General features: G+C 49.7%; 4 long non-coding RNA genes and 5 other non-coding genes across 13 annotated transcripts; 4 read left to right on the top strand and 5 right to left on the bottom strand.

Moving 5' to 3' along the window:
* Positions 1-1,357: 1,357 nt before the first annotated feature.
* Positions 1,358-4,708, bottom strand: LOC150003549 (uncharacterized). Its single transcript, XR_016512779.1, has 4 exons — positions 4,634-4,708; positions 2,815-2,908; positions 1,734-1,834; positions 1,358-1,627 (listed from the first exon to the last, which is right to left on the bottom strand). It is a non-coding gene; the product is annotated as an uncharacterized LOC150003549 (long non-coding RNA).
* LOC150003550 (small nucleolar RNA SNORA71) lies at positions 3,885-4,016 on the bottom strand. Its single transcript, XR_016512849.1, has one exon. It is a non-coding gene; the product is annotated as a small nucleolar RNA SNORA71 (small nucleolar RNA).
* A 956-nt stretch (positions 4,709-5,664) lies between the features above and the next one.
* LOC150003551 (small nucleolar RNA SNORA71) lies at positions 5,665-5,797 on the bottom strand. The gene has a single exon (XR_016512846.1). It is a non-coding gene; the product is annotated as a small nucleolar RNA SNORA71 (small nucleolar RNA).
* A 417-nt stretch (positions 5,798-6,214) lies between these two features.
* Positions 6,215-9,995, bottom strand: LOC150003552 (uncharacterized). 3 transcript variants are annotated; one of them, XR_016512782.1, is made up of 4 exons: positions 9,837-9,995; positions 8,129-8,250; positions 7,117-7,528; positions 6,215-6,426 (listed from the first exon to the last, which is right to left on the bottom strand). It is a non-coding gene; the product is annotated as an uncharacterized LOC150003552 (long non-coding RNA). The 3 variants fall into 3 exon arrangements; XR_016512781.1 differs by having other exon boundaries at positions 7,121-8,250; XR_016512780.1 differs by having other exon boundaries at positions 7,117-8,250.
* On the bottom strand, positions 6,927-7,059 carry LOC150003553 (small nucleolar RNA SNORA71). Its single transcript, XR_016512845.1, has one exon. It is a non-coding gene; the product is annotated as a small nucleolar RNA SNORA71 (small nucleolar RNA).
* A 5,010-nt stretch (positions 9,996-15,005) lies between the features above and the next one.
* LOC150003554 (uncharacterized) lies at positions 15,006-17,659 on the top strand. 2 transcript variants are annotated; one of them, XR_016512665.1, is made up of 3 exons: positions 15,006-15,325; positions 15,700-15,854; positions 17,568-17,659. It is a non-coding gene; the product is annotated as an uncharacterized LOC150003554 (long non-coding RNA). The 2 variants fall into 2 exon arrangements; XR_016512664.1 differs by having other exon boundaries at positions 15,006-15,284.
* Positions 17,660-18,175: 516 nt separating this feature from the next.
* LOC150003555 (small nucleolar RNA SNORA71) lies at positions 18,176-18,307 on the top strand. The gene has a single exon (XR_016512850.1). It is a non-coding gene; the product is annotated as a small nucleolar RNA SNORA71 (small nucleolar RNA).
* Positions 18,308-18,687: 380 nt separating this feature from the next.
* On the top strand, positions 18,688-20,908 carry LOC150003556 (uncharacterized). Of its 2 annotated transcripts, none has more exons than XR_016512666.1 (3): positions 18,688-18,786; positions 20,113-20,421; positions 20,508-20,908. It is a non-coding gene; the product is annotated as an uncharacterized LOC150003556 (long non-coding RNA). The 2 variants fall into 2 exon arrangements; XR_016512667.1 differs by having other exon boundaries at positions 18,689-18,786; positions 20,313-20,421.
* LOC150003557 (small nucleolar RNA SNORA71) lies at positions 19,445-19,578 on the top strand. The gene has a single exon (XR_016512848.1). It is a non-coding gene; the product is annotated as a small nucleolar RNA SNORA71 (small nucleolar RNA).
* Positions 20,909-24,672: the final 3,764 nt, after the last annotated feature.

Here is a 24,672-nt window from a genome sequence, read left to right on the forward strand (position 1 = left end):
GGGATTGTACCCACAACCTAGATGTGTGCCCTGACTGATGATCAAACCCGCAACCCCTTGGTATACAGGATGACGCTTCATCCAAGCCACCCGACCAGAGCCAGTCACTTTTATAAGGACCCAGGTTCCTTCTCTTGGCATCTTTTCAGACAGCTATAACCATTTAACTAAAGGCGGCAAATGGGTCCTGACCAGTGTACCTCAGTTGGTTGGGTGTCGTCCGGTGTCGTCCCACAAAGCAGAAAGGCCACCAGTTCCATTCCCAGTCAAGAGCACATGCCTGGGCTGTGAGATCGATCAGTGGTCAGGACGTTTACAAGGGGCAACTGACTGATGTTTTGCTCTCACATTGATATTTCTCTCCCTCCCTCTCCCTCTCTCTGAAATGAAATCTTAAAAAATAAAGATTAAAAAAAGGGCAGCAAACAGAAGTCAGAGGATGGTTCTTGGGCAGGTGTTAAAAGGGCAAGGCAGAAAGAGCACCCTGGACTTCTGGCTGCCTCGGCCAGGAACTGGGGGCCGAGTGGAGCACGTCAGCCATGAACGCCTGTCCCTGCAGTGGAGCCATCAAGGTGGCGACCTCAGGCAGGCCCGACAGCCTGAACTCTGCCTCTGCCCAGCCAATGCTGTTTCAATTTCAAATGCAGAAACTGGCCAATCAACTCCAGCCTCTGATCACGACCTTCGGGACCTATCTCCTCACGCAGACCCCTCTATCCGCAGAATGAGATAAGTACTCATGCGTGCACATCCTTACATTGAGGCAGTTATTGATTTTAACCCAGTGATCTCCAAAAAGCCTGACCTTGAGGACGCCCCTAAGGTCCAATGGCAGCTGCTCCACGTTCACCCTGCCCCCACATTTATAAAGTAACCTGTCCTCTCAGGATGACACCGTGTATTTTATACCCCAGGTAAGTTGGCTAACTCTTCCCACTTTGCCTACGACTTATCTGGTTTTAGCAATTAAAGTCCCATGTCCCGGGAAACTAGGACAGTTGGTCACACAAGCAGGCAATTATTTAGGAGCCAGGCCCCAGAACTCCAGGCCAGCGCAGCTTTCTCAATGATATCCGGTCTCACTCTAGCCTGTTGTCACCAACCGCCCTTCCAAAGCCTTGACCTGACTGCTCCTCAACACCCTCAACTCTCACGGGTCCTAAGTCTAAACCAACTACCATCACTTGTTCACCCTTAGCCCCAACTGAACCCTCCAAACAAAAGCCTGTGTGTCGAGCCCCAGGAGTGATAAGAAACACTTAGGAACTGAAAACAAGATCTGGCCTGTGACCCACTTTCTCCACACTCAGCCTTGCTGGCACATGGCGTGGTGTTGAATTAAAAGGCAGAGACAGGGCAAGTCTGTAAGGTTTATTAAATGGGGGGTTATTGAAGTCACACAAGGCATGGCAGAGGGACACGGGAGGCCCTCTAAGGGCACTGCTGTCAAGACGCCGGGCCAGTTGAAGTGGACCCCACGCTTTCCCTCTGACCTCCTGTGCAGAGTGAAGAGTTGTTGCATGATGCTCTGAGCAGGCAGTGGGGAGGCGCTGTGGCGAGGCTTCACGTGAGAACCTCCCTCTCAATTCTCTGCCCCTCCGATGTCCACAAACACCACCAAGAGGATCTAAAAGAAAGGGCAGGTGAGTCCAAAGGTTTGGAGTTCCCATCTGCATGAGCACAAACCAGCTTACGCTCTGGCTATGGGTTCCCAGCCCTTGGCATTTACTCACCTCGGTGAGAAATAAAAGGAAACCCAGGTCCCAAGTCATCCTGAGGGTTATGAATTCATGGCCTTGAGACTTGCTTCAGCAGTCTCTGATCTAAGGATGACCTAGGAGGCAGAGGAAGCATACAAGCATTCAGTCTCTACACCATCTTCTCCCCAAGGGACATCACTGAGAAGGTCCAATTAACCTGGCCCAAGCCCCCAGCTTATGCACGCCAAACCATGTAACACCAGAACAGAAAGGGCAGGAAGGGAAAAGCATCTCACAAGCCCACTTTTCGTAAGACATGATTTTCCTTCCAGCAGTTCACGATCAGGGCAACTGACCCAGATAAGAGTAAGGCCAGGGGCTCCCTGTCAGGGGCTTTGACACTGAGGTCCCACTGCACGTTGCTCAACAGGCAGACCAGCATCCTCAGTCCTCAGCAGCTCTCACACTGTATTGTCATTACTTATCTGCCCAGCCTGCCACAAGGCCCCAGTGCGGTCATCCTATTCTGCAAAGACCCACTTTATATGACCCAGCCAAGAAGGCAAATGGAAGATAAACTTCCAGCAAGACTTGTTAGGTGCCCACATCTTTGATGATCAAACTGCCAGGCCCATTTGAAGACTAAATGAAAAAGCATCGTTAAAGCTTGAGCACATCACATAAGTGAGCCCCAACTTAATCCCCAGGACTCTACACCCACAGGTCTGAATTACCAGGTGTGGGGTTTGGGCCGGGGGCTGATGATAAACTGTCTTTTCAAAATGGTCACCACTGAATCCTCTGGCCTGAATGAGGACCCCTGGGCCCAGGAACCGGACTATGGGACAGGACAAGCCTCTGATGCAGAAGGGGCAGAGACAGGTTTGAAAGACAAGGGTAATCTTACGTTTATAAGGTGGCCGCCTGTACCAGGGGGCTCACATATATTATTCTCACCACCTTCATGTCATCATGAGATGGGACAAACACACACGGCAAAACTGGGTCCCATCCTCAAAGACAAGAGACTTGAATGTCACAGAAGAGGGCTTGGGACTAGACAGGAGCCCTAGACCAAAAGTGGGGCTCAAAGGGATGGACGCCTTGCCCTCACCTCAGCCAAGACATGACTCTCAGGGGCGCCATATTGCATCTTCCGAGTCCACAGAGTGAAGGAGCCATCACAGGTGTCTGCCTCCTACAGGACACTGCAGTGCACAGAGCAGAGGCAGAAGGTCAGCCCATCTGCTGGTGCCAGAACGTGCCCAATCAGCCACACAATATTCTAACACAAACCAGCTCAGGAGTCTTGAGTCTTGAGTCTACAAATACAGATTTCAAAGATCCACAGGCCTGCAAATTTCTTCTCTTGTAAAAACTCTTTTCAAAAGAACCCACGGCCCTGACCGGTGGCTCAGTTGATTGCACGTCGCCCAACAAAGCAAAAAAGGCCAGTTTGATTCCTGGTCAGGGCACAGGCCTGGGTTGTGGGGACCATCCCCAGTTGGGGCACATACAAGGCAAGCAATGGATGTTTCTCTTACTCTCTCTCTAAAAATAAATAAATCTTAAAAAAAAAAAAAGAAGAAGGAACCTACAAAAGCACAGATTAAAGGTCAGTGAAAGGGGAATAATCAGTCCATGTGCTCTCCTCTCCTCAGTGACTGACAAGAACACCCCTCAATTTTCTGGTAGACTGTGACAAATAAAAACTTTTTTATTGATTCAGAATTGGTAGACCCCCCCTGCCCCTTTGCCACTACCTCTGGCCCCACCTTTATTTTTCTTTCTCCATTTCCTTGACATTCCTGACAGCTCCTGGAGAAGCTATACACATTGTGCTTAAGAAACAGTCGAGGAGCAAAGACAACACGCCAACAAGCAATTAAGTCACGAGCTGTCTTGAATAATGTATTATAGACTACCCTGCACTCCTGTAAATTCATAAAGCAGAACCCACAATTTATGCATGTCCTCCTGCACTATCTGAATTTACCCAACTATGAGGTCCAAATATAAATGTATGCACTGGTTTCTGATTTCTGACAAGCAGATCCTGAACTTAAAAAGACAAAGTGAAGCCCAGAAGTCCGGGAGCTAGCCCAGTCACCATACCGCCTGGGGGGGGGGGGGGGGTCAGCAAAGGCCCAAGCTTTGAAGGGAAGGGCAGGAGAAAAAAGCTAGTGTGTGAAAGCTCCAGGGTTTGTAAGGGACAGCTGGGCCCTTCAAACACGGGGAAAACGTCTTTCAGCAATTCTCTCCCTGCACTATCAATGACCAGGGCACAGGCAGCCACGATCACTTTTGGATACAGGAGCAGAAAGGGACAGAAAGAGAGCCAGGAAAGGCATGAGGCTGGTGCCAGGGGCCTGGCGAATGGCCTGAGTCAGGGAGAGTGGCCCAGCCTAGCACAGAGTCCCAGCAGCTTCTGATATGTCTTGTAAAGACCCCATAAAACCTCCCTGCTCTAGAGTCAAAAACACTTTCAGCATGAAAAAACTGAAAATGCTTTTGGGTTGGAAAAGATCAGGACCACATGGTCATGATACCACCATGGGAAAAAATGGTAAAACCTTCTCTTCTACCCCAGCTTTGATTTTCAGATGAAGTAGAGGGTGAGACTAGGTCATAGGGTTCAGAGGTTGGGCCGAAATCCCTGGTGTCTAAACCCACGTTTTCCATCACAGCGCACTGCCTATACTCCAGTACTTAGAAGGGAGACGCCCCGGGGAGCCCTTTACCCAAGCGGGTTTCTAGAGGCCCCTCCCTCCACTGTAGGCATGTGAGGGACCAGGAACACAAATGTGAACTCACAGGATGCCACTTTCACCTCCCCTCCCCTTACATGTCCATCTAAGCCCAAGGGAATAATATGCACGCGACTTTACAGATGCAAAACAACAATATTCCAGAAAATGGTCCCAAAACCTTACCTCAGGGCCCCATGGTCTAGCGCCCAGCTGATTCAGACTGACATGAAGGTGACAGATGTCTCCCATGGCACCTCTGTGCCCGCAGACCCATCTGCAAAAGATAAGCCATGAATGGGCACTCGTACCAGGCCCTGGGGGCAGAGAGTGCTTGGCACAGAGGCTGGCAGAGCAGAGCACCCACAAATGTGAGTACCTGAACAGCTGCTGTCTCGAGTGCAAGAACAATTTAACTTTAGGAAGGGGACTGCAGTCATCAGAAGTAACACCCACATTGTTCCACATGCCAGCTGTGATCCATTTGTTGCCCACAAGTCTGTGCTAGAAGGGTGCCGAAGCCAGGTTTTTGGAAGGGTGCCATGGCTGATTGGCAGTGACTAGGAAGAATGGGGATGGGTACCGGGTGGTGGGAAGGCCCCATGTCTACCATCTAGTCCAGGGACTGCTTACGTATACATCCTCAACTATGCTGTGCTTGGCCCAGTTCTATTGCAGCTCTATGCCCCTGAATCTAAGGGAAGAGGAAAAACCACCCCTGATGGACCATGAGGATCAAGGGAGACCCCGTCAAGACTAAAGGTAGACCGTAAGAAGTCTATCCTTCAATAGAGAAACACTTCCAGTGGGGAAAAAGGAAATGTCTCAGCCCCGGGCTTTGTTCCCCACGGTCCACAGTGGGAGGAGCCCTACCACCTCACCATGACACATCCTCTCCACACCTCTGCTGCCTCGTTTTGCTTTGTTGTCCAGGTGCTACATGTAAGGCCCTGGGCACGATGCACCAGACTGAGAGGCACAGCCCTCGAGAAGAACACAGCACGGGGGTACAATATACAAATCAACAATTTCCAGGGGTGATTAGTGCCGAGCGGTAGGGCCGAGGGTGTGGGAAGGGCGGCATGCGACAGGGAGGCAAAGAACGCTTCCAGGAGGAGAGCCCCAGGAGGAGTGACCAGCCCTGCTCAGCGAAAGAGCCTCTCTATGAGCCACACAGCACCATGTACCAGGAAGGAACACAAACGGGTGGAAGCACATGTACGAAAGCTCCAGGGTTTAGAAGGGACGGGGTGGACCCTCCAAACACGGGGAGACGCTTTCAGGAGTTCCTCTCCCTGCACTATCAATGACCAGGGCACAAGTAGCCCACGATCACTTTCGAATGCAGGGGCAGAAAGGGGCAGTTAGTGAGGCGAAGGGAGGCCACTGCTAGCAGCCTGAGAAATGGCCTGAACTGAGTAGACCAGCAGACAGGTCAATGACCAGATTTATAACCTAAGACGACAGAAGCCACATCTGATTTTCAGAGATGACTCACCAGGCCCCTGCCAAGAGTTGAGAGTTAATGGGAAGACGAACAGTAGGAATACTGAGAGTCCTTGGGCTCTGGAAGACTGAGTGAGTGGTGCCAACACTGACCATTTGACAGGCCTCCCACTCAGGCTCCCAGGAGAGCACTCGGCTGGCCACTGGATGTGAGTCCAGGTTTGCCTCTAAAGCACAGCCCTCTGTCCATTCCAACACACTGCGGTTTTCCTCTCAACCTCACAGGAGCCCTCGTCAGGGGCTCTCAGGAGCAGAAGACCTGTGCCCACTGGCCCAAGGGCACAAAGCTGGGAACACAGGGAACAGCCGCCACCTGCGCTCCGCTCCCCACACACCTCTGGCCTAAGAGCCTGCACAGAACTTGAGGTCTAGAGAACCAGACAGGACAGGACATCACTTACCTGAGATGGCACAATCTAGGCTCTCCCCAAGGACACCTCTCACATCCATGGAGCAGCAGTCACATGACACTCCTGCAGGGGACAAGAGCCAGCACGTGATCGACCACGTGGTACTGCTTCTATGTCTGGAAAACCATCATGCTCATCCACGGAGAGCCACTTGGCGCATCCCAGTCTTAGGATAAGGATGCTCTGACAACCTGTCTCCCTTGATCATCAGTCTACTTTATGGTCAGTCACTGCAGTCACCTAAAGCTGTCCCACTAGCAAGGGAGAAGGGTGGATCCTCTGAATATGAGGAAAACCTTCCCACTTTTCCTTTGCCTGCATTACAGGACAGAGACCCTGTACTCACTTCAAACGCAGGCACAGAAAGGGACACAGAGCTGCTGAGACTGGAGACCAGTGTCAGACCACAGCTGTGGCTCCATAACCAACCCATGCATTGCCTGAGGCAGGGCACATTCTCATTCCCCTTTGTTAAGGCCTCACAGAAATCAGCACAGAGAGGACTCAATAAACCAGACACCAGGGGCCAGGAGGCATCTAAAAGGTGGTAGGCAGAGGGGAGGTGTATGAAAGCTCCAGGGTTTGCAAGGGATGGGGTGAACCCTCCAAACACGGGGAAAGGCTTTCAGCAGTTCCTCTTCCTGCACTATCAATGACCAGGGCACAGGCAGCCCACGATCACTTTCGAATGCAGGGGCAGAAAGGGGCAGAAGATGAGCCAGAAAGAGAAGCCCATGTTAACAGCCTGCTTACCTGCCCAGGCAGGGGACAGCTGCCCAGCCACACCCTGAACACTAACGTCACTCCATGTAGATTCCAACTCCCCTCATCAAGAGGAAAACCAGCTTCTGGTACAAATGCCTCAGTTGTTCATTCACCTCACAAATATGTATGGAGCACCTACTATTTGTCCAACATTGTGGGTTCAAAAATAAAGAAAAACATAGAAAAGGCCCTGCCCTCCCAGAGCTGTTTCAGTTTCCCCACCTCAAGGAAAGCAGACAGGAGAAGGATGAAACTCACCCAAGGTTATGCAGCTAAGGAGGAGCTGAGTCAGGATATGAACTTTTCTGACCCCCAAACCCAGGCCTATCTGTAACACCAGGTCTCCTTCTGCAGAGGGCAAGACAGTTGGCAGAGCCCACCTGAGCTCCAGGACCACCCCCTGTTGTGGTAAGACAGGAAGGCAATTAGCCCTGAGTTCAAGGTGCTCAGGAGCAGCAAGCAGCGCTTACCAGGGGATAGCAATTTACCCTCTGGACAAAAGTTCGTTTGGCTTTTAAATAAAAAAACATTTTTTTCATTTTCATTAGCAACTTTATCAAGCAACATATTCATCATTTTGTTCCACTACCTTCTGCCATCTTTCAGGCAATTTCATAATTCCATCTTCCCAAAACTTAACTGTTCCGGGTGCCTTTTGCAGTCTCCCAGGGAACTGTAATTTTTTTCATTGAGAGAACTTTTTAAAGACCGAAATAAACGAAAATTCAAAGGTGCGATGTCTGGTGAATATGGCAGATAAATCAGAACTTCCCAGCCAAGCTGTAACAGCTTTTGCCTGGTCATCAAAGAAACATGTGATCTTACGTTATCCTGATGGAAGATTGTGCATTTTCTGTTAACTAATTCCAGACGCTTTTTGTCGAGTGCTGCTTTTCAGTTGGTCTAACTGGGAGCAGTACTTGCTAGAATTAATCGTTTGGTTTTCTGGAAAGAGCTCATAATGGAGAACTCCCTTGCAATTCCACCATATACACATTACCTTCTTTGGGTGAAGACCGGCCTTTGGTGTGGTTGGCAGTGGTTCATTTCGCTTGCCCCACGATCTCTTCTGTTCTTCATTATTGTAAAGTATCCACCTTTCATCGCCCATCTCAATTTGTCCTAAAAACGAAACGTTTTTGTTATGTTTAAGTAGAGAATCGCATGCAGAAATACGTCAAGAAGGTTTTTTTTATTTAACTTAGGTGGAACCCAAACATCAAAGTGATTAACACGACCAAGTTACTGCAAAGGATTTTCAACACTTGATTTCGATATTTTGAGTATGTCAGCTGTCTCTTGCATGGTATAACAATGATTGTTCTCAATGTCTCAATTTGATCGCTATCAACTTCAACTGGTCTACCCGACTGTGGAGCATTGTCTAGCAAGAAATCTCCAGCGCAAAACTTCGCAAAAACACTTTTGACATGTTCGACCAGTGAGAGCACCTCCGCCATACACTGCACAAACCTTTTCTTTGAGTTTGTTGCATTTTTACCTGTATCGAAATAATAAAGCATAATATGCTGAAAATGTTGCTTATCTTCTCCCATCTTCAATATTAAAATGGCTACACAAAAATTCATCAATTTTGATTAGTTTTTTTTAATGCACACTGATATGACAGCTGTCACGATGCACTCCAACAAAATTGTTTCAAATGAAGTTACAAACAACTAAGCACCACTAAAGCCATAGAGCCATCTTAGGGGAAAAAAACAAACAAACGTTTTGGCACATCAGGCAGTGATCAGGGTCTTGCAGGAGAGAAGGGGCGCTGGCTGGTGCAGAGCCTGCAGGGCATCCAAGGGAGAGTCGTCATGTGTCTCCAAGAGCCACAGAGTTGAAAGGCTTACGCAGGGAAAAGCATGGGGAAGGAGCTTTAGTGCAGAGCAGGGGAACAGGAATCCAGACTCTGGGGTCCTGTGAGTATCCTGGAATTTAAAGCCCAGCCAACAGCCCTGGCCGTGTGGCCCAGTGGATTGAGCACCGGCCTGTGAACCAGAAGGTCGCCAGTTGATTCCTGCCGGGGTTTGCAGGCCAGGACACCAGCTGGGGGCATGCAAGAGGCAGCCCATGGATGTTTCTCCTGCTCTTTCTCCCTCCCTTCCCCTCATCTAAAAAGAAATTTAAAAAAAAAATTTTTTTTTAAAGCTCAGCCAACAGATCTGTAAATGGAGGCTTAAACTTTCCTTTAAACCGTATTAAAGGGAAATGAGTTAACGGCTGTAAGAACACTTCGCAGACAACCGACTGACTGACGAGTGGCTTTGCCTGGATTAAATATCAGGAGTCAGGCAGAGGTGGTGAGGATAATGAACATCAGGGGGCTGGGGCGCCCCTCAGGGCCGAGGTCACACACGACTCCGCACTACTTCCTGCGGGACCTCGGGCCCACGCCTCGCCCGGCCCGTTTCCAGCCGTCAGCCGGCACAAGGCTTCTCCACGTGGTGGGCGAGGACGGGAATCCGATGCCCGCACCGGCCCGCTCCGAAGCAGCGTAGGCTGACCTGAGGCCCGTCTCTCGAGGTCACGAACCCCGAGAATCCCACACCCTGCGGAGAAAACCAGCACGGCACTGGAAGCCGGACCTCGGCTCCGGGCTGACCTCTGCGGGCTCTGCGCGCCCCTCCGGGCCTCACATTTCCCGGGACTCACTGGGGAAGCGCAGACCACTCGCCCAGCGCTCCCTGCAGTGGACTCACCCAGTGCCGCCACTGACGGCGCGCATGAGCGCCGGAGAGAGAGCTGATACAGGGGGAAGGCATGGATGTCTGAGGATTTCCGGAGATGGCGTGAAACAAGAGCGAACTGCAGCCACGCGACCAGGACGCTTCCCAACCTGCCCAGTGTAGACAGACATACGGCTGGGGCCTAGAGCGCCACCTCCCTGGGCGTAACCCGCACAAACGGTTCTGCGCGCCCCCTAGTGGTGTGGGGTTTAAATTCTGACCAGACGGTTTGGGATAATTTCCCCAAACGGGCTGTAATTACAGAAATAATCCCCCGATTTGTTTGCTTTTCTATTTGTTCTGAAGGTGTTCCTTGGTTACTCTGTTATCATCAACGTGTAACAGGAGCTCGGTGTTCAGTATGTCTAGTTTAGACAATAGGGATCTGTGTGATGACCGTTGTATTCATAGTACCTAGTTTAACAGCTGGCACAGTTGAACAAATGAATGAATTCTGTCTATGTATTTATTTGGACATCGCCAGTCTAAAATGCTGTTCCAATGGCCTGAGACTGGAATGAGCTTAGAGAGGTGGGAAGGTGTTTTTCCTAAACCTCGTCCTAAAATTAAAATGGGATTAAATTGTGGAGAGTCCTTGAAGCAGAAGGAACTTGATCAGATTTTCATAGTGGCAGAGAAGACAGAGATCCTGTGCTCCCAACATCACACTAGACACACACGGGGCTGGGAGGGGATTCATGGCCCCCAAATCTCACAAGCACTAACACTGCCTGCATCCTGGGTCAGGTGTACCTCTCAGACCTGGGGCAACCCTGCCACTAACTCAGCCCACATTCTGAAGTGTAAACAACTGACCCTTGGTCATCAGGAGAGGGCTCCCTCAGTCAGATCCCTGGCACTCACTGAGCACATTGCAGAAATCCAATCCAGATGTATGTAATCGAGAGAAAAAATGTGGGTATTTAAGCAGGAGAACACTCCACGTTCGGTGTTCAGGGAGAAGTTGTTGGGATTCCAAGACTGAAGAGCATTTGGGGGAGGGGAGCCTCTGTGATTGGGAGGGGCCATGGGGTGCTGTGGCTGTGAGAACATTGGACAAAGGGGTCAGATATGTACACTTGTGGCTACCCAGCCCTGCTGTCTTCTCCTGCCTCCTACTCTTGCTCTTACTCTCCCCATGACCTTGGGTAAGTGACCTAACTTCTCTGCCCAGCCTTAGTTTTCCTTTTCTGAAAAATGGGCAAAATCAGAGCTCCCCGCCCCCGATAGCATTGCTGTGATAATTAAGTGAAATGATTACTATCAAGAGCATAACACAGAGCAAATGGCCATGTCATGGTAGTTGCGATACTTCGGTATTTCTGAGAAAGCTGAGGGCTTCTGTCACTGTGAAGACCCTCTGGGATTACTTATGACACAGAGCGAGTGTGCTGTGTTTGAAAAGCCTAAAACCAGTAGAAATAAAATACCAACCACCTATGTAATTTTAAAGTGTCTAGGAGCCACGTTAAAAAGGTACAAAAAATGCCCTGGCCGGTGAAGTTCAGTGGATTGAGTGCCACCCTACAAACCAAAGGGTCGCTGGTTCAATTCTCAGTCAGGGCACTTGCCTAGGTTGCAGGCCAGGTCCTCAGTTGGGGACATGTGAGAGGCAACCACTCATTGGTGTTTCTCTCCCTTTCTTCCTCTCTCCCTTCCACCTCTCTAAAAAATAAATAAAATCTTTTTTTGAAAAGGTACACAAAAAGGTGAAATTAATCTTAATAATATATTTTAGTTAACCCAAGATAAGCAAAATATTATCATTAGAGCATATAATCAATCTTTTTAACTGATCAATGAGATATTTACTATTTCTTTTCTTTTTACAAAGTCTTTTGAATCCTGTGCATGTTTTACACAAACAGCACATTACGATTTGGACTGGCATCATTTCCAGTGCTCTGTGGCCACACGTGGCTGGTGGCAGCTGTGTTTGTGTTCTTCAGAGCAGGTCTAAGGCCATCAGAATTTCATTAGCCCTTTGGAGCCAGAGGAGAGCAGCAGCAAGCAGCAAGCTGACAGCATGACCCTTCCACACCATCCTGCTTGTGAACCTGGGACATCCTAGGAGGAAGCTCTCCAAATCCCCTCCTTTTGGGTTTTTAGGGAGACTGCATTAGAAGGCATGAGTGACTAAACCACTGGCCATTGATGATTGATTCTACCTCTAGCCCATGGCTCAGTTGGGACTGAAAGTTTCAACCCTCGAATCACTTGGTTGATTCTCTTGGCAACCAGCCCCCCATCCTTAGGTGGTTCCAAAAGTCAGCTCATTCACCTTTATCACCCTCAATATTTAAGAAATGCCAAAGGTTTGGGGAGTTGTGAGTAAGGAACCTCAGGCGAAGACCACAACTATATGAAAAATCTACTGTGGTCATCCAAATGACTAAATATGTATTTCTTATCACCACAATATCCAACAGGTGGCCAGTGCCTAATCCAGTACTTGGACAAAGGTTTTTCATCTCCTTCAGCAGATATGGAATTTGTGGTAGGAATGCGTGCCTGCCACCTATAAGGTCCTGCCCATGAGGGGACCTGTGAAAATTAGGGGACCCTAAGAAGACAACATGTTCACATCACTAGAGGTGCAGTCAAAGGACACCAGGACAGAGGACACCAAAGAATTTCTAAAACAGAGTCCAAGAGAGGAAGATTCAGCATTAAATAGAAGCTCAACCCAGAGAGAAGCTCCCCACCACCTTACTCTTTATTCCATCTGCTTGGATTCTGGAGGTATTGGAAGCAGGAGAATAAGCAGAAATCTGATGAAGAGAAACACATCTGACTAAGTAAGGAGAGAAGGCTCCTGTCCCTTCCCAGCAAACGGCAGCCCACTCTATACCTAGTCCAAAGAAGTTCTACCTATAAATGATCATTGAAAACATAATTAATAAGTTAAACTGGACATTTAAAATAAGTAAATGGAAACTGTGTTCCTCATTTTTGGTGATGATAAGACTTACTACCTAATAATGTCAGAAAAGCTATGAAGCCTGCCTGATATTTCTCTAGGGATAAGAAAAAGATACTTCCACTTGGAAAGTGTAAAGAGGCTGGCAAAAAAAAATAAATCATGAATATATACAAGAAGGGGTCCTGTTTTCAACATACTAGTCACATTAATAATGGATTGGGCCCTGGTTGGTGTGGCTCCATACATTGAACACCAGTCTGCGAACAGAAAGGTCACCAGTTTGATTCTCTGTCAGGGCACATGATTGGTTGCTGGCCAGGTCCCCAGTTGGGTGTGTGTAAGAGGCAACGGATTGATGTATTGCTCACACAGTGATGTTTCTCTCCTTCTCTTTCTCCCTCCCTTCCCCTCTCTCTGAAAAGTGAAATAAATAAAATCTTTTAAAAATCATGGATTGGGCTATAACTCCAAGGCCGATGTTCTACCAATCTAGAATTTGTGACCTCACAGTGCCTGCGAGAGCCCCTTCCCTTAGGGAAATGGAACAGCTGGCTTGCCAGATTGCTCCAGGGAGTGGATGCCCAGGGTCTAGGCTAGAAGTCAGCAACTGGCCCTGTGAGGCTTGCAGGAGCTCCAGGGCCTTTTCCCACACTAAGAATGATCACCATGCTGGAGACCTTACTGTACCTGTCCATCCTCCTCCTTGTCTTCTTACTGCTCCTCTGTTACTGCATCTTCCGGAAGCAATAGAATTGGGCTCCTGCAGGTTGGAACTGAGGCCTGATGGAAGCTTTGTCCAGTCCAGGTCCCTGGGGCTTCTCAGGCAGGATGGGCTCTTATGAGTGGCCTCATGGCCTGAGTCTTGGCCTGTTTTGGAGTCTCCAACAGCCCCAAGCCCTCTTTGGAGACTCTCACAGAATGGGGTGAGACAGAGGGTCTCTCCACCAGGGTCCGCTTCCACCTAGGTCTCAGCACCTCCTTCTTCCTGAGTCTCCCAGATGGGTCCTCAGAACCCCTCAGCCTCTCTAGTTCTGCTTCTTGTTGGTGTTTGTCCTGGGCTAAAGGCCACTGGTTTTGGAGAAGGGATCATGTGGGCTCAATAATGGTATAGGTGACTCAGGCCTCTGCCATGGGGAAAGGCATGAGAAGTGGTATCCCTCTCCCTTCAAAAACTGGCAGAACTGTGCCCTGGGAAGTGGAATCTGAGATAAAGACCGGTAACCTCACCAGTGAGGTTGGACTTCCCTTCTATCCAAGGTGGACCACCCTTGAACCAAACTTCTTGAATAACGAATCTGGATGGTTAATTAACTGGGCTTCTCTGAACAACTTTGGACCTTCTTTGCTAACTAGATAAGTGAGATATTTGAGGCTAATCACTTAAACTTTCCTGTCTTGAGAATTGTTAACTTTCTTGCTCAAATACTTGGGCATTCCAGGTCAATGAGATGTGACTTTGGCTCATTATCCTTCACCATGCCAGTTGACCCCATCAGTTCTTCATTCTTAAGACCCTGGGTTTTCCTAGCTGAGGGCATCAGACATCCCTGGCTATATCTGGGGGGACTTCCAGGATGAAAATAGAAGACTGCTTCTGTGATTTTATCACTATGTATGATGTTGGCTGATGGTTTACAATGTATATTCTATTCCTAGAATTCTACGAATTTTAAAAAGTTATGAATGGATATTAGTTTTTATATGATGATTATGATAACTAAAATTGATTAAACTAGCTTACCGTAAACAACTATTAAAAACACTTATGGTACTGCATTTCAATATGTTATTTTACCTATTTTTAAATTTTAAAATTGTGATAAAATACACGTAAAACTTACCATATTCACCATTTTAAATATTCATTTCAGTAGGGTCAAGTACACTCGCATAGTCGCGCAACCACCACCAGCATTCATCTCCAGAACTCGTCATCTTGCAAAACTGAAACCCAGTACCCATTGAACAACTCCCCACTCCTCCCTTTCTGGATGAAGAGGCAGAGGGATGAAGAGAGGGAGGGATCAGTGGAATGAAGGGGAAGATGGAGGGATGCTTGGACATTTGTCGGGTCAGATTTTCAGCTCCAATCCACTAGGGGGCACTAAGAGACCCCTTGCGTGGTTAGGCCCCTGATACGCCGCTCTAGGCTGCAGCCCGCGCGCCAAGCTGCATCTCCGCTGGCTCTGAGTGGGTGGAGGGCGTGTCCTCACTTTGCGTTTCCGCCGGAGTCGTCCGGAGTGGTCCCGCACCGTCTGGCGCTGCCCGCTCTGATCCCGCAGCCAGCAGTCCTGGTTCCCGGGTGAGTCACTGCCGGGCCACGCTGCGTTTGTGATGCGTCCACCTGCTCCCAACAAGAAGAGAAACTGAGGCCCCGAGGGGCGTGGAGAGCCGGCCGCAGTCCGCTCGGAGCCTCGGCGTGGCTCCCGGTACCGTGCCTGCTTCCTCCGCCGAGTGGGGACCTCTCTGGGTTTGCGTCCGCGAGAAAAGGGTCTCAGGTCAGCCGCGCCATCGGCCAACGCTGCTTCAGAGCGAGCTGGTGCAGGCGGCCGATCCCCGTCCTCCCCCGCTGACGGCCAGAAATGGGTCCAGCGACCAGTGTGCCCGAGGTTCCGCAGCGAGTCGTGCGGGGCCTCGTGTGACCCTGGGCTTGAGGGGCGTCAGAGCCCCCTGATTTTCACCGCCCCCCCACCCCGACTCCCGGCATTTACTGTAATCCCCGAAGCTACTTCTCGGTTCCCTACCAAATGTTCCTATGACCGTGATCTCACTCCCTCAATAACCTTTAAACTTCCACTTTACGGACAGATGGGCTGGGCTTTAAATTCAAGGACGCTCCCAGGGCCCCAGAGTCTGGAATCCTGTCCCCCTGCCCTGCAGTAAAGCCCCTTCCCCTTGCTTTTCCCTGCCAAGGTCTTGCGACTCTGTGGCGTTTGGAGACAGATGACAACTCTCCCTTGGACGTCCTTTGGGGCTCTGCACCAGCCAGCGCCCCTTCTCTCCTGCCGACTCTGATCTCACTGCCTGATGCACCCCAACTGTGTCTAGAGGGTGAGGTGGTCTCCTAGGTGAGTGCTGCTGCTCCTGAGCACCTTGAACTCACGGCTAGTTGCTTTCCTGCCCCCACCCGCAGAGGGGGTGGTCCCGCAGAGGGAGGCATGATGTTGTAGACAGGGCTGAGTTTGGGGTCCAGAAAGGCCTGAGTTCAGATAGGGAAATGGCAAGAACTGGGGTGCGGGGTGGGGGGCAGAGACTTTGTGTTTTACTTTGCTTTTGAACCCACTTATGCTTGGCACATAATAGGTACTCAGTACATATTTGTGGGGTGAATTCAGGCATTTTTTACCAAAAGTTGGGCTTCCTGTGGACTCTTGTGAGGGAAGACGCAGCCCTTACATGAAGGAATGGTGGTGGTCAGTGTCCTGGGCTTGTCCGGACAGCTTTCCCCCTGCCTGACCAGACAGCAGGCTGTTAACATGAGCTGGTTTCTGTGAGGCTTTAAAAAGAGAAGCATGAAGCAGGGTCTGGGTCTCAAGGGCCCTTGTGCTGGTTGTGGAGCCACTAACTGGGTTATTTCTCACCCCGGCTTTCCATCCAGGAAGCCATTGCTACCTCCTCTCTCACCCTGTCCAGGTCCTTGGCCATGTAGGCTTCCTGGTGTGGTGTAGCCTGGGAACTGACTTGATATGAGATGAGGGCAGTAATCGTGTTTTGTGGGAATTGTTAGTTTTCTTGTCTTTTGCTTCTCTCTGCTCTGATCTTGAGGTCAATAGTTCAAAAAGAAATAAGAGAAAAATTTTTTCTTTTATTGATTCCAGAGAGAGGGGAAGGGAAGGAGAAAAAGGGAGAGTAATGTCAATGTGAGAGAGACGCATCTATCAGTTGCTTCTTGCACATGCCCCAACCAGGGGTCAAACCTGCAACCCAGGCATGTGCCCTGACTGAGAATTGAACCCATGACCTTTCAGTTTGCAGGATGATGCCCAACTGAGCCTCATGAGCCAGGGCTTGAGATCGGTATCTTGAGTCTTGCCTGTCCTTAGCTTCAGTGCCTGGCAGGTACCCAGTGTTTAGCAGCTGTGGAATAAAGGCACAACAAGAGCAAAGAGAAAGGGAGGCACATCCTTATAGGTGGCATGGCTTATGTGGCGGATCAGGGAAGACTATTTGTGAGCCAGCCAACCAGAAGGAGGTGAGGGCGCTTCCTCTGTGTTCCTTCCTCTTGGAATTGTTATTCCTCTTGGCCAGTAGGCCCTTGGCATGAGATGGAGCCCAGCCCAGTAAGGGAGGATTTTCCTCATGGCCTGCAGTTATGGTGGCGGGAACCAGAGCAGTAATGAAATCAGACAAGGCTGGCATAGATAGAAACCTGACCTCACCTTCACTGGCAACCTGAGGTGCCCCTGTCACATCGCCCTCCCCATCCATGCCAGGCACTGCCTATCAGGTTGCGCTCTCCCAAACCTGTCCTGGATTCCATATCCCGTTCAAGACCCAGCTTCTGGAACCTTTACGGTTTTTCAGAGTTCTCACAGAAGATGATTTAAAAAGCCCACAGAAGATGATTTGAAAAGCCCTCTGTGCCACATCTGTTGTCCCATGGGGATTGGTAAACTTCTTGCCGGTTCATGAGAAAATCGTATGCCTTGTGAGTGAGTGACAACGGCCCATATTTGTGAAGCTGCCAGCTACTGTGCCAGAGGATCTGCATGTGCTTATCAGTACCTCTTGTGCTCAGGTGACATCTAGGTTGCTCATCCAGGGCTTCTCGTTCATTGCAGAGGACGCAGCTCGATGCAGAAGGGCCCCTGAGTGGTGTCCATCCTGGCAGGAAGCGGCTGGACCACGGTGCTCCCCAGTGAGGTCTGGTTTCTGGAGATCTGAGGCCTTGCATGCCACAGGGTGCAGGCGGGGAAGTAGATAGCATGTGGTGGCCTTGTCCTAGCCCCCCGTGTTTACCTTTTATGGGACCTTTAAGAGTGAACCTGGTTCCCTTTTACATGCTTGGTTCTGAGAGCCCTGAGAGAGTCCTTTATCAAATTTTATGCAGGCAGGAGAATGTCTGAATCAAAAGCAGGAAGGATTTTGAGATATCCACCTGTACCTGGGTCTCAGTCTCCTCTCTGCCTCCTCCTAGATTTCTTATCGCCGTTTCGTTCTCGGGAAAGCGAGAATAGAGAGGCCATTTTTCTGAGGCTTACGTAGTTCCTGTCTTTTAGAGCCTAAGAAATCCATCACTTTTCTTTCAGAGGTGTCTCCCCTTTGCCTCATCTGCCTGGGAATTTTTAGTGTTAGAAGCATTTTCTGGGTCCTTGTGCTCAATTGAGCTGACTGCTCCCGGCCTCTGCCGTTGGCCTCCTTTGTCAGCACGAGCTCTGTCCTTTCCTGCCCCTGCATTCGGAAGTGATGGTGCCCGCCTGTGTCCTGCTCATTGGTAGTGCAGGGAGAGGAAACGTGGAATGGGTTGTCCCACGTTTGGAGGGTCCACACCCTCGCCTTCCAGTTCTGGAGCCGTCGCACACTCATCCTCCTCCTTGGCACACATCTTGGGCCTCCGGGGCCTTGGGGGCTGTTGCGTGTGATTAGTGTCATTAGTGCCCCTGCTGTTGGGAACCAGGCTATGTGTGTTGCTTAAGTTCCCCTCAGTGCCCAGCACGGTTGCTGCCAGTCAGCCACAGCTCACTGCCATGAACCTGGCCTTGGAGTCCTTTTAGCCTGTCAGTGATTAACTGCACATTAATCAACATTGGCTACCCTCTGGTAGACCATCCACTGTCTCGTTAGAGTTAACTACTGTCCTTTTTATGATGAAATAGTATGTCCATTCAGGAAATAATAGCAGCCAGCATTTGTGGAATGCTTATTATTTGGCAGCTACTGTAAGCAGGGTCAGGTCGAGTGTTCATCTGTGGCTTCTTGTCTGTTGTAGGTGCATCCACTGTGTACAGAGGTGTCCTGAGAGTTGTCATGTCAAATATTCTAGACCCCAGTGTCCTCAAGGTAAGATTTCTGATCCATTATCTGGAGTATTGATTCCTTGCCTCCAATATAGTCATCATCAATGGGTGTGTGTTCCCAGGGCCTTTGAGTGAAGATGTGAGGGAGCTGGCAGAGGTGAGATGAAGGTAGCGCCCCTGAGTCTCCAGATCTGCTCACCACCCCAGCCCCAGCCACACTAGGTCACGTCCGGCCCTTCTCATGCCTTCAGCAGCCGCTGCAGGCTGGTGCCTACACAGTCCTCTCTGGGGTATCTGCCCTTCCTCCCTGGAGCGGCAGCAGAAGCATGTAAGGGAAAATGGGTGGACCTAGGCCTCAGAGACTCCTGTCCCTGGGTTTGAATCCCCTTCTGCCTCTCTCTTAGGCAGTGACCTATTCAGACCCTTATTTTTGCCACTTGAAAAACAAAGCTATGGTAGAGGTGACTTTTGTGGTACTTAAGACCACATGATTCCTATCATTTTCAAACCTAATGTTTTTCCAGTGTTTTTTGTCCACAGTGACTTCTCTTTGATTCCCCTTGGCAAGGAGGTTCTAGGGGCTTTCACAGGAAAGAGTCGTCACTCCTGCAGTCCTGTGCTTGTCTGGGTCATTTTCTGAGACTCAGCCTATTCCATAGGCCGCTGGCACCTGCTTCTCTTTCTGGATCTGCACTGTGTGTACCTGCATTCAAAAGTGATTGTGGGCTGTCTGTGCCCTGGTCATTCCCAATGCAGGGAGAGGAATTGTTGAAAGCAGTTTCCCGTGTTTGGAGGGTCCACACCCGTCCCTTTCAAATGCTGACGCTTTCACACACTCCTGCTTCTGCAGCAGATGCTTTCTGCTCTCAGACATCGTGGGCGGCTGTGTGAGAGTCAATGGCAGGAGACTTGTTAGCTTGGACTTTCTCAACTTGGCCTCCTTTGTTAGAGCCACGCTATGTCAGCGTCAAGGAATGAGGATGAATTATGCATAATGAATAAGTACAATATTGGGTGCTTTATAGCAAGTGCCATAACATTTTCAAAGGGAAGCATCTCCTTGGAGGTGGTGGACCTGGGCAGCCCTTTGAAAGAGAGAGGCGTAAAGGGCAATAGGACAGTATTTGAGGACAAGGAAGCAACACATAAGGACAGATTTGAGGCTGAAGTGAGCATAAGCACCTGGGGAGATAGATGTGCAGGCAAGTAATGACAGTGCGGAGGGATGGCTGGTAGGGTGGTGGCCCTCACTGCCAACACCCTGTGGAGGGGCCGTAGTGGGAGGAGTCCCTGAAAACAGGCTCTACAGCTGTCTCTGCCAATTACTACATCTGCTCTGTTGCTCTGAAAGGCCTGGTTTTTTTGACAGTTCATTTTGACTCTTCTCTGGGAGCACTGAGATTCCTTTTTGAATCCAGGTTGGTGTGGGAAAGAAAAAACAAAAAACTGGCAGCTCATTTGTACTTCACTGGGGGCATTCTCACTGATACCCAGTTGAAGAAAGATGAAATAACACCAGAGACCAAACACTTGTTGTGACCTCCTGCTTTGTGGCTTCCTCATCACCAGGGGCACTGCCTTGGACCTAGAGATTGTGGGAGGAAGCCCCAAGAAGATGGAAGCACTGACCCTCCAGTGGGGACCTGGGTCACAGCTTCCCCGGAGGGGCTTCCTCATGGTGAGTTAAAGCCAAGGGACTGGGTCGGCCTGTGTTTCTGAGGTGGGAATTCCAAGCTGCTGGCCTCATTTGACTTTCTCCTTTAGGTTAGTTTGGGGGTTGATCATGGACACTGGCGGAGCAGAGCAAAGAGTGATGGCACCACACGATGCATCGCTGGACCTTCTCACCCCGTTTCCCCAGCATGACATGGAAGGACTTTTCACTCTGAGGGAGCTGGGCAAAGGGGAGACCCCTGGGACTCTGGGGACTTGGGGATAATGCTCAGCATTGGAGACCTCCCACTGGCTCTGCCCCTCCCCAGCAGGTGCTACAGAGCGCTGTGGACCAGGACTGCTGGTTTCCTTCCATCTGGGCCAGGTCACCCCCTCCCTGTGTCCCCCTGCCTACCGCTCATGTAACTTTTTAGAACCAAGAGTTCCGTTTCAAGTTTTCTGTGCTCTGCATCCTTGTCCTCTCACTGACCTCAATAAACATTGGAAAGGCCCTGCTCTTGTTTCTGTGTTTCTTTTTTTCTTACTTTACATCAATACCTCCAGGTGCCAGCGAGGCTGGGTCTTAGAGAAAGTGGGTCACGGGGGCCAATCTTCCAGTTTTCAGTCTTTGAGACTTTTCACTTAGTATACTCCTAAGGCTTGACCTAGGGGCTAGGAGATGGGATATAGGATTTGGATTAGGATTGAACAATCCCGAGTGCTTCTGGGGGGCTCAGGTTTAGGAGCGAGAACTGGTAGAATTGTAGGCTGAGGAATGTTTGGGCCAGGTCTCTGGGAAAGAGGAAGATGGCAGGGTGGACAGATCATTGGGCTGAAGTCTCAAGGAATGTCAGAGAGCCTTGATCTCTGAGGGTGAAAGTACCCTGGCTTTAGGGAGATGGTTTTGAGCAGAGGTGGGAGTGGCATGTATGAGGAACACCTGCTATTGGCAGAACTGTGGGGATGTGCTAAGCCAAGGCCAGATGTTGGGGTTACTGTTACCGTTACGACGAGGTATATTTGGTAACAGTAATGGCAGACGTGTGCTAAACGTGCACGTGCTTTGCCACCCTGTGGGTACCTGTTACTCTGTCCTCATTTTTCAGTCCACACAGCCTCTCCCAAAGGCCAGAGAGGAAAGGGAAGAGTTGGTTGTCTATTCCATCCATTGAAATTTAAATCACCTTGATGAGGCTGAGGCGGAAACCAGGTCCCAGGGCCTGCCTTTGTGAATTTAGCACCTTGTAGGCCTCTGTCAGTGGGAGGCCATCTCTGGAGGCTGGAGGGTCTCCTCCTCCCGCCAGTTCTGCAGGGGTCCTTGCGTCTGCCCTGCTCGTCTGCATCAGTTTCATCCAACCAAGGCCCCAGTCCTCAGGGGAAAAATGACCACATTTCCCCCAATGTGGCTAGAGTTCCTTTTCAATGAAGTTTTACTGTTAGATGTTGCTGGGCATTTGTGAACCTCTTTCTTTCTTTCAAGATTTTTATTTATTTTGAGAGGGGAAGGGAGGGAGAAAGAGATGGAGAGAAACATCAATGTGTGGTTGCCTCTCGTGTGCCCTCAGTTGGAGACCTGGCCCGCAACCCAGGCATGTGCCCTGACTGGGAATCGAACCAGCGACCCTTTGGTTCATAAGTCGGCACTCCATCCACTGAGCTACCCCAGCTGGGGCTGTAGATCTCTTTCTTTACCACTGCCCATGCACTCTCATTGCGAAGCAGCTTCTGGTCAGCCCTTGGTAGCAGTGTCTGCACCCATTCCCCTTCCCTTTATTCTGTTTATTGTCTCAGGGTTTTCTTTACCCTCTGCCTCGGTCCTAGAGCTCTCCCCTGCCCTCCGCTGTCCTCGCCTCACCTGACCCTCAGCCCCAGCACGGACTTCCCCACTCTCCATGGCAGACGGGCGGGGCTCTGCCCATCGGCCCTTCTCTCACACATGCCTCCCCACACGCATGGGGGCCCAGCCACCCCACTGCCTCAGGTTCCGGCACGGGCTCTTCCTTTCCTGGCCTGCTGGCCTACCATGCGTCCTCCATTTCAGACGCTCTCCTGACTTAGCTTGGGTTACCTCCTTTAGCAACCTTCCCTGGCTAAACCTCCACCCAGACTGGATTCCCTGCCCCTCCTTTCATTCACAGAGTCTCCCTGGCGAGCAGGCACAATTCTAGGAACTGGTAAACAAAAGAACAAATGCCTGCCTTCAGGGTGCTTACATTTTAGAGACAGACATACCTTAAAGTTCTAAAATGTGTAATATGCCCAAGAGAGCTAAGGGAAAAAAATAACGAGGCAGGGAAACCAGACAGGAAGTCTGGGGGCCCGTAGGAGCAGCAGCATTTTAAGCTGAATAGATAAGGAAGGCCTCACCTGGGAGGTGGGATCTAAGTGAAGTGGGGTGCTCTTACCTCTGGGTACTCACAGCAGTCTGTGTGGCCTTAACCACATCATGGATCTGGGACGGCAGGAAGCTTTCCTCTGGGACACCAGGCCCCAGGAACTGAGTGGTGGTGGTGAAGTGGGTGGGGGCAGCGCTCAAGAGGCCTCTGAGGATGCCACAGTGCCACACCTGATTATGAACTTCTGCTGTGTGGTGAGCCTGTCAAATTGGAATTGCCTGGGCAGACCAGGCTGAGCATGTCTCGAGGTCTGGTTCCATACCTGTCAGCTCTACAGCCCCTTACCCGCCCTCCCCTCCCCATCCACAGCTTTGTGGGCAGGAGCAGTGATAACCAAACCAAGCAGGTTTTCCTCTTGGAACGTTCTGAGTGTGTCAAGAGCCTGAGTACTAGGTTGTAGGAATAGACACAGAAAGAGGCAGGAATTGAGTCCCTTTAGCATCAGAGTCCAGAGGTGCAGAGCCTTGAGCTCCTGTTGCAGGTGAGAGAACCATTTTTAGAAATTCTTATAGGGGAGGATGATATTCCAATTTCCAAATCATGTTAATGCTCTACAAGCTCTGGCTCTGAGTAGCATTCAGAATTGCCACAAGGCCTTGGGGGTCAGTATTCCTTGAATTTTTTTAAGGTGTGGCCACATGACCAAAATTCCTGTATTCCTTTTCTTCACGAGAGACCTTACCTTCACTGCTATTGTGCCATTACTAGAGGGAGTTAAATGAGTCTCTGCTCATAGCAGCCTAAAGGGTGTTACTTACCAGCATAGTTACTTACATAAGCAAGGAACTCAACCAGCCTTTAAGGATGACGAATGAAGCTAGCGATGGCCGTGATGGCATGCACCAGGAATAGCTCGCCAAGTCCTCTCTGTCCCTGTGACGACATCTGCCATGTCACCAGGATACCTAACTCCGCCAGCACTGGGAAGCAGCCTAGTGAAATAATTCAGAGCCTGTGGAATTGTGATGTTGTCCCTTAACTGCTATGGTGCCTGGAACATGTTCTTTTGCCTCTTTGAACCTCAATTTCTGGCTCTGCAATTTGACCATTAGAATAGCAGCTACCCAAAATAGTAAGGAGTAAATGAAACTATGCACATTAAGCTTGACTGGTGTGGCTCAGTGGGTTGAGCATCGTGCCGCAACCTGAGGGGTTGGTTGATTCCCATTGGAGCACATGCCCGGGTTGCAGGCCAGGTCCCTAGTTGGGGGTAAGAGAGACAACCGATCAATGTTTCTCTCATACATCAGTGTTTCTTGCCCTCTTTTTCACCCTTCCTTCCCCTCTCTTTAAGAATGATGAATGAATGAATGAATAAATAAAATCCTTTAAAAAAGATGCATGTTAAATGCATAACACAGTGTTTGCCTCATACTGAGTATTCAATAAATGTCGGCTATTTTTATTTGATGAGCATGTCTAGCTAGTTGATAGTTAAAAGAAAGCACAAATATAAAATGTCATTATGACAGACTCATCTGTTAACATGACACCGTGATTACTTTCTTCTTTGCTAATTCTCAGACATCCTATTGGGGCTGGTATTAAGCATCACTACCATTGATTGAACTTTTATTAAATGTCATGCACTGTACCTAAGTAAGCCCTTATATGTAAGTACTTCATGTAATCTTCACAATAACCCAGTGAGATAGACTTAATTATCCTCCATTTTATAAATGAGGAAACCAAGGCTCAGAGAAATGAAAGGACCTGTCTCACTTCTAATGAGCGGCTCAGCTGGTTTTCCATTTCCTGCTGTATTAAGTAGTGAGAAATTTTGCAGGCTGGTTTCATAAATAGCATGAGCATACCAGGCTGTCAGATGCTTGTTTGTACTAGAAAACTGGAAATTAGGATATTTTACTATCCCTCCATCT

Source organism: Furipterus horrens, unplaced genomic scaffold (assembly GCF_987537825.1).
Source record: "Furipterus horrens unplaced genomic scaffold, mFurHor1.1.pri manual_scaffold_8, whole genome shotgun sequence".
NCBI lineage: Eukaryota > Metazoa > Chordata > Mammalia > Chiroptera > Furipteridae > Furipterus > Furipterus horrens.